The 9,747-nt window shown below is 31.8% G+C and overlaps 1 non-coding gene across 1 annotated transcript; it reads right to left on the bottom strand.

Moving 5' to 3' along the window:
* Positions 1-4,982: 4,982 nt before the first annotated feature.
* On the bottom strand, positions 4,983-5,062 carry TRNAL-UAG (transfer RNA leucine (anticodon UAG)). The gene has a single exon. It is a non-coding gene; the product is annotated as a tRNA-Leu (tRNA).
* Between the last annotated feature and the right edge of the window lie 4,685 nt (positions 5,063-9,747).

Raw genomic sequence — 9,747 nt, 5'->3', positions numbered from 1 at the left:
ATTGTTTATCAATGACTGAAGAATATGAACTTTCTACTTATGATCGTCATGAATTGAATTACAATCAAATTGCTTTGAGTCGGTTACCAATCTCCATAATGGGAGATTACACAATTCAAACAATTAGGAATTCGCCTCAAAGTAAAATAGACGAAGAAAAATCTTGGAATTCAAGAACGATTACAGATTACTAGGTATTAGGATTTTTTTATTAGAAAAATCCATTTTTACTAACTCTAACGAAAAAAGAATAACTACTGCTTAACAACTTATATGTATATACAAAAAAATATCCTAATACCTTTTTCCTTCCTTGAATCTTTTAGTTTTAGTCAGTTCATGAAAAATTTTATACTAGAAATTTCTTCTTATCCATAATGGATTTACCTGGACCAATACATGAGATTCTTGTGCTATTTGGGGGATTTGGTCTTCTACTAGGAGGTCTAGGAGTAGTATTACTTACCAACCCAATTTATTCTGCCTTTTCGCTAGGATTAGTTCTTGTTTGTATATCCTTATTCTATTTTTTATTAAATTCCTACTTTGTAGCTGTCGCACAACTTCTTATTTATGTGGGAGCCATAAATGTCTTGATCATATTTGCTGTAATGTTTGTAAACGGCTCAGAGTGGTCTAAAGATAAGAATTATTGGACTATTGGAGATGGGTTTACTTTACTCCTTTGTATAACTATTCCTTTTTCACTAATGACTACTATCCCAGATACGTCGTGGTATGGAATTCTTTGGACTACAAGATCAAACCAAATAGTAGAACAGGGTCTCATAAATAACGTTCAACAAATTGGGATTCATTTAGCAACCGATTTTTATCTTCCGTTTGAACTCATTTCCCTAATTCTTCTAGTTTCTTTAATAGGTGCAATTACTATGGCTCGACAATAAGAAATACTTAGAATGAGTCAAAATTCTTAGAATTTCAAATATAAAATAAATAACTAAAGAATCACAATTTTGATTTAGTAAAACCCATCTACTGCCAATACAACAAATACCTTCTTTTCTCTTTTGTTGCGTAATTGTTCTATTCTAATTAATTGAATCGGTTCAATTCTTGTCCTCATATTGAAATGAATCGAGATTGATAAGGAGTTAGTTAATGATGTTTGAGCATGTACTTTTTTTGAGTGTCTATTTATTTTCGATTGGTATCTATGGATTGATCACAAGCCGAAACATGGTTAGAGCTCTAATATGTCTTGAACTTATACTGAATTCAATTAATCTAAATCTCGTAACATTTTCTGATCTATTTGATAGTCGCCAATTAAAAGGAGACATTTTCGCAATTTTTGTTATAGCCCTTGCGGCTGCTGAAGCAGCTATTGGACTATCCATTCTTTCTTCCATCCATCGTAACAGGAAATCAACTCGTATCAATCAATCCAATTTTTTGAATAATTAGACATAGAATCCCCTAAACAAAGGGGCATATATAATAATAAGAAACATTAAGATGAATAGAAATCTAATCTTATTTCTTATTAGTGTTTAATAATATCCTTTTTTTGAGTAGGTTATTTCAGAGTATTGTTTTTTACTTATTGAATATTGCATTTTTGCAATTCATTGATATTGCAATTTGAATATTGCAATAATTTATATTGAAAAGATGATAGCCAATTTATTGGCTAATTCGAATTAGTATGTAGAATTCGTATAATTATAACTGTTGAAGCCTTAAATTCAAGTCTCTTGGCTCTTTTCACGCTTTCTCACAAACAGATTACGAAATATATTGCATTATTTGTTAAAGTTTGGATAAACCATTGCTTCGTCTGGTGTCTACAATACATCTAATTTATATAGTACTAATTTTATTTTACCAGATCGAAAATTTTTATGTTGAAAAGGAAAATTTAGAGATCCAATGTCACATTCTGTAAAAATTTATGATACATGTATAGGATGCACTCAATGTGTACGAGCTTGCCCAACAGATGTATTAGAAATGATACCTTGGGATGGATGTAAAGCCAAGCAAATTGCTTCCGCGCCGAGAACCGAAGATTGTGTGGGTTGTAAGAGATGCGAATCCGCCTGTCCAACGGATTTTTTAAGTGTCCGCATTTATTTAGGGCCTGAAACAACCCGCAGCATGGCTCTATCTTATTGATACGTTACAAAAAACTCCACTTGAATCGTCTGATTCCTCTTTACCGAAGAAGCCTGTGCTCGAAATAATCGAGCATGGGCTTTTCTGGTCAAAACGTATCTTGTCTTTATTACTTTATCATGAGTTATTTTCCTTGGTTAACAATACTTGTTGTTTTGCCGATATTTGCAGGTTCATTAATTTTATTTTTACCTCATAAAGGAAATAAAAATCGTTAGGTGGTATACTATAGCTATTTGTTTATTAGAATTCCTTCTATGACTTATGCATTCTGTTATCATTTCCAATTGGAGGATCCTTTAATCCAATTAAAGGAGGATTCTAAATGGATAGATGTTTTCGATTTCCACTGGAGATTGGGAATCGATGGACTTTCATTAGGATCTATTTTATTGACAGGATTTATCACTACTTTAGCTACTTTAGCGGCTTGGCCGGTTACTCGGAATTCGCAATTATTCTATTTCCTGATGCTAGCAATGTATAGCGGTCAAATATGATTATTTTCTTCACGAGACCTTTTACTTTTTTTATCATGTGGGAGTTAGAATTAATTCCTGTTTACTTACTTTTATCCATGTGGGGGGGAAAGAGGCGTTTGTATTCAGCTACCAAGTTTATTTTTGTATACTGCAGGCGGTTCCATTTTTTTCTTAATTGGAGTTCTGGGTATGGGATTATATGGTTCCAATGAACCCGGATTAGATTTAGAAAGATTGATTAATCAATCATACCCTACAACATTGGAAATACTACTGTATTTTGGCTTCCTTATTGCTTATGCTGTCAAATTGCCGATTATACCTTTACATACGTGGTTACCAGATACCCATGGGGAAGCGCATTATAGTACATGTATGCTTTTAGCCGGAATTCTATTAAAGATGGGAGCATACGGATTGATTCGGGTCAATATGGAATTGTTACCCGCATGCTCATTATCTATTTTCCCCTTGGTTGGTAATAATAGGAGCGGTGCAAATAATCTATGTAGCTTCAACTTCTCTTGGTCAACGAAATTTCAAAAAAAGAATAGCCTACTCCTCCGTATCTCACATGGTTTCATAATTATAGGAATTGGTTCCATAACCAACATTGGACTAAATGGAGCTATTTTACAAATATTATCTCATGGATTTATCGGTGCTACACTTTTTTTCTTGGCGGGAACGGCTTGTGATAGAATGCGTCTTGTTTATCTCGAAGAACTGGGGGGAATATCTATCCCAATGCCAAAAATTTTTACCATGTTTAGTAGCTTTTCAATGGCTTCTCTTGCCTTGCCGGGAATGAGCGGTTTTGTTGCAGAATTAGTAGTATTTTTTGGACTAATTACTAGTCCTAAATTTATGTTAATGCCAAAAATGCTAATTACTTTTGTAATGGCAATAGGAATGATATTAACTCCTATTTATTTATTATCTATGTTACGCCAGATGTTCTATGGATACAAGCTATTTCATGTTCCAAACAAAAATTTTGTAGATTCTGGACCACGAGAACTCTTTCTTTTAATCTGTATCTTTTTACCAGTAATAGGAATTGGTATTTATCCAGATTTGGTTCTCTCGCTATCCGTTGATAGGGTAGAGGTTCTATTATCCAATTATTATACTAAATAGGATTTTCTTTTTTTAACCAGTCCGCTCTATATTCCAGAGTGGAAAAATAAAAAATTCAGAAAAAAGTAAAAAGTCTAATTAGATCTATCTCGAATTTTTGAGAACCCCTTGAACGTCTTTTCAAAGGGTTCTCAAATCAAACTAAAAAGGAAAAAAAACCGAAGGTTTTATGTTATGTAATTATTTAGATGGTAATGTAAATGAACCGTAACTATGTAAACCTATTCCTAACAGATTGATACCAAAATAGCAGATCCAAATTATAAGAAATCCTATCGAAGCTACAAGTGCGGAATTCGTACCCTTCCAATTTGGATTTTTTCTACTATGTAAATATATTGCAAATATGGTCCAGGTAATAAATGCCCAAGTTTCCTTAGGATCCCAATTCCAATAGGATCCCCATGCCTCATTAGCCATACTGCTCCACAAAGAATACCCACGGTTAAAAGAGTAAACCCTAGACTAATGACACAATAACTCCAAGAATCCAAACGCTCAGTTAATTGATATTTGTAATAATTTGGAAATACGGGAAAAGAGGTGTTTTTTTAAAGCACTTCTTTTTGCATATAAATATTCAATCTCACTAAAGAAAAATGTTTTAAGAAAAACATTTTTCTTTAGTGAAAAGAAATCGAAATTCTTTCGAAATCTAATGATTAGAAGAGCGGCGGATAATAAGGATCCACACAAAAGAGTTGCATAGCTTAGTAACATCATACTGACATGTATCATTAACCACTGAGATTGTAGAGCAGGTACTAGTATTGTGGATTGATGCATTTCAGTTAAAGACCCGACGTGGCAAAGCCTTGCGTTAAAATAGTACTTGGCGTAGTTATTGTGCTTAAATCATTTTTCGAGTTCTGTATCTTAGGAATAGTATGAAGAATATACAGAGTCCATGAAAGGAAGATCAATGACTCATATAAATTACTTAATGGAAAATGTCCCGAAGAAACCCAACGAGAGACTAAAAATCCTGTTATAGAGAAAAAAGTAGCTATCATTCCTTTTTCTGACGAATCACGTAATCCCCTAAGTTCACGAACTAATAAGGTTATCAAATGAATCGTAATCACAATTGAAATGGTTGAGAAAGAGATATGAGTTAGTATATGTTCTAAAGTTGCAAATAGCATAACGATAAGGTCCCATTACAAATTGGAAATTTCGAATTGAATCCATTTTCTAATTTATTGTATTCTTTTTCGAGAATGCCGCCACTCGGATTCGAACCGAGATGCTTGAGCACTGCTTCCTAAGAGCAGCGTGTCTACCAATTTCACCATGGCGGCTAATTTAAAATAATAGTTAACTTAAAAGAATAATAGTTATTTTATCGTGAATCGTCGAGACTGGGAGAAGCCATAGAATTTAGGAACATTAGAAGTTCATCATTATAAGTTCATCATTAACTACAATGAAATGCATTTTGTATTTTAGAAAAATTGATAGAATGAAAGCCTTTACACTCTTATTAATATGATGTACCAGTCCTAAACCCATTTATATGGGAATTTTGGATAAGATTAGGTGGAGGTTGTAAGTCCTATTGCAAGAATAGTCTACTTTTTATAATAGAATCCTCGTTTTTATGAGAATTCTATTATAAAAAAAAGTTCTTTGATAGGAAAAGAATACTGAGGACACAATATACCAAAAACTTTTGTTCTATATAATGATAATGGAGGGATTCGTTCTAAGAATATTGTACCGAGGAATTCGACACATAAAAGTACATTTATTAATTAATCCGAATTATTCATTCATATTAAATAATTGGAATTTCTTTTGGATAGTTCAATTCAGATTATTTCAAAATCTTATTATTTGTTTGCTTGTTGCCCAGAAAAACCTTTTGGTTTTGGATGCTCGTTGCCCCTAGAAAATGATCTTGATTTTGCTAAAGAATAAGATTGTACTATGGAAAAATAAGTCTTTTTTTTCCAAAGATTTTTACGAATACGCTTTTTTGACATCGAAGTACGTTTTTTTGGAACTGCCATTCAAAAAGGGAATTACTTTTTTCTAGTTGTATGTGAAAGACATCTATTGCCACAAATCAATCCTTCTTTCTGTTTTTTCTTAGTATTTATACTTAGATACTGAAAGATACTGAAAGATACTTAAATTCTAAATTCTTCTTTAGTTCATTTTGTCTAATGTGGATAAGACAAGAGTTTTTTAAGATTTTCTATTTAAATCAATTTCTATATCAAATATACTCCATATATAAATATATGGTATGGGGGATAAGCCCTCATATAAGAGGGGGAGATAAAAAGAAGGTAAAATTCAATTCAAATAGTTAATTAAGTTCAGAAGGCTATTCCATAATTGAATTCCAATAAAAAAATACTTAGTCTCTTAAACAAGACATTCTAAAACTTAGAGAATTCTAGTCATTAGGATTTCCTTTTATATGAAATAAGCAATATTCGAGAATTTCCTATAAATATAGGTTTTCTTTGGAATTCAATCAATCAATTACGAAACAAGAGAGCTCTTTTATTTTAACAAAAAGAAATACAAAAATGATTAGAAAGTAAAATTATTCAATCTTTTTTGTATTTTAATAAATATTTTTTTACTAATAACTAGATACCGAAATTCTTTGATTCACTTTTGAATTTAAGTAACTAAACCCATTCTAAATTTGGAATATTTTAATGAGAGAAATTAGAAAAATTCATAATTCCAGTATTTTTTATTTTTCTTATTTTGTTTTTTTAATTCCTTTAGAAAGAGATAAGAATAGGTTTGGTGAATCGGAAACAATTTTATTTTATAGAAAAATTGAACTATAAATTTAAACTAAAAATTGCTATTTCTTTTCTTATGGAACATACATATCAATATGCCTGGGTAATTCCTCTTCTCCCACTTCCAGTTATTATGTCAATGGGATTTGGACTTTTTCTTATTCCTACAGCAACAAAAAATCTTCGTCGGATATGGGCTTTTCCTAGTATTTTACTCTTAAGTATAGCTATGGTATTCTCACTTCACCTGTCTATTCAACAAATAAATGGAAGTTCTATCTATCAATATCTATGGTCTTGGACCATCAATAATGATTTTTCCTTAGAATTTGGATACTTGGTCGACCCCCTTACGTCTATTATGTTAATACTAATTACTACTGTAGGAATCTTAGTTCTTATTTATAGTGACGATTATATGTCTCACGATGAAGGATATTTGAGATTTTTTGTTTATATAAGTTTTTTTAATACTTCCATGTTAGGATTGGTTACTAGTTCCAATTTGATACAAATTTATTTTTTTTGGGAACTTGTCGGAATGTGTTCCTATTTATTGATAGGCTTTTGGTTTACGCGGCCAATTGCAGCGAGTGCTTGTCAAAAAGCTTTTGTAACTAATCGTGTAGGGGATTTTGGTCTGTTATTAGGAATTTTAGGTTTTTTTTGGATAACGGGTAGTTTGGAGTTTCGGATTTGTTCAAAATAGCTAATAACTGGATTCCTAATAATGGGATTAATTCCTTACTTACTACTTTGTGTGCTTTTTTATTATTCCTTGGTGCAGTTGCAAAATCTGCACAATTTCCTCTTCACGTATGGTTACCTGATGCTATGGAAGGACCCACTCCTATTTCGGCTCTTATACACGCAGCAACTATGGTTGCTGCGGGGATTTTTCTTCTAGCTAGACTTCTTCCTCTTTTCATATCCCTACCCTGGATAATGAGTTTCATTTCTTTAATAGGTACAATAACACTCTTCTTAGGAGCCACTTTAGCTCTTGCTCAGAGAGATATTAAAAGAAGCTTAGCCTATTCTACAATGTCTCAATTGGGTTATATGATGTTAGCTCTAGGTATAGGTTCTTATCAAGCTGCTTTATTCCATTTGATCACTCATGCTTATTCGAAAGCTTTATTGTTCTTAGGATCCGGATCCGTTATTCATTCAATGGAACCTCTTGTTGGATATTCACCAGATAAAAGTCAGATAATGGTTCTTATGGGTGGTTTAAGAAAATACGTTCCAATTACAAGAACTACTTTTTTATGTGGTACACTTTCTCTTTGTGGTATTCCACCTCTTGCTTGCTTCTGGTCCAAAGATGAAATCCTTAGTAATAGTTGGTTGTATTCACCCTTTTTTGGAATAATAGCCTCTTTTACTGCAGGATTAACTGCATTTTATATGTTTCGGATATATTTACTTACTTTTGATGGGTATTTGCGTGTTCATTTTCAAAATTACAGTAGTACTAAAGAAGGTTCGTTGTATTCAATATCCTTATGGGGAAAAAGTATATCCAAAGGAGTCAATAGGGATTTTGTTTTATCAACAATGAAGAGTGGAGTTTCTTTTTTTTCACAAAATATACCAAAAATTCCTGCTAATACAAGAAATAAGATAGGATCCTTTAGTACTCCCTTTGGGGCTAAAAATACTTTTGTCTATCCTCATGAAACGGGAAATACTATGCTATTTCCTCTTCTTATATTACTACTTTTTACTTTGTTCATTGGGTCCATAGGAATCCATTTTGATAATGGAGTAAAAGATAATAGAATATTGGAGTTAACCATATTATCAAAGTGGCTAACTCCTTCAATAAACTTGTTCCAGGAAAATTCTAATTCTTCCATAAATTCATATGAATTTCTCACTAATGCAATTTCTTCTATAAGTTTAGCAATTTTTGGTCTATTCATAGCATATATCTTTTATGGATCTGCTTATTCTTTTTTTCAGAATTTGAATTTTCAAAATTCCCTTGTAAAAAAGAATCCAAAAAGAGCTTTTTGGATGAAGTAAAAAAAAAGATATACAGCTGGTCATATAATCGTGGTTATATAGATTTTTTCTATACTAGGGTTTTTATCCTAGGTATAAGAAGATTAGCCGAACTAACTCATTTTTTGATAAAGGTGTCATTGATGGAATTACCAATGGAGTAGGTCTTGCTGGTTTTTGTATAGGAGAAGAAATCAAATATGTAGGGGGAGGGCGAATATCGTCTTATCTATTCTTTTTTTTATGTTATGTATCCTTGTTCTTATTCTTTATTCCATGAAAATGGATTATTCCATGAATTCCTCAAAACGAGGCTCATCAAAATGCAAAATCTAAGACTACTATAAGACTACTAATAAAATAAGAAAAAAAATGAGAACGATTAAATTACTTCTCCCGAATATCCAACTGACTTATTAATTTCTTATAACGTACTCTATTTTTCTTTGCCAAATAAGCCAGCAAACGTTGACGTTTTCCCAAAAGTCTTCGTAGACCTCTTTCCGTTGAAAAATCTTTTTTGTGTAATTCTAAATGTGAAGCAAGTCTCCTGTATCTTATTGGTGAAACTGAATACTTGAAATTCAACAGAACCCCTGTTTTCTTGTTTTTCTTCTTTAACCATAAATCAACAAATTTTTCTACCTCCTTTCTTTTTCATGTATTTTTCTGATCAGGAAAAATAAAAAATTATGTCAGTTATTTTTAAGTTATTCTAATCTCGTACACACAAAAATTTGCAATTATTCATCTACTGCTGGAATCTGGAATTTGGATTTATTTTATCGATGCAAATTGGATTTGGATAGAAGGGTACATTCTTTTATTTTAGATAGAAGAAACATTTCTTCTATCTAAAATAAAAGAATTTTGCTGATTTATTTATTGCTATATCCAATTTATAGAATTGATATACCATTTAATTGATATCATTTAGCAAAATGAAACACAGCATATGCATCCATCTTTGGGCTCGAGAATTTCACGGGATAGAGATATAGTATAAGAAATAGGCTATTAAGTAACTCTAAATGAATTGTGGATACATCTGTATCCTTAACATACTGAAACGACTGCCATTATTCGTATCAAACCAATAGCGATTCATAAAAGCTAAATCTTGTAATCAATGGTGGGCCAATAATGAATTTTTTTGCATATGTATTAAGACGCTTGGTCTGATTTCGAAATTGTCCAGAGTTTTTTAT

Source organism: Zea mays, unplaced genomic scaffold (assembly GCF_902167145.1).
Source record: "Zea mays cultivar B73 unplaced genomic scaffold, Zm-B73-REFERENCE-NAM-5.0 scaffold_650, whole genome shotgun sequence".
Lineage (NCBI taxonomy): Eukaryota > Viridiplantae > Streptophyta > Magnoliopsida > Poales > Poaceae > Zea > Zea mays.
Note: the sequence above shows the minus strand (reverse complement) of the source record. Positions and strands in the feature narration are given on the sequence as shown.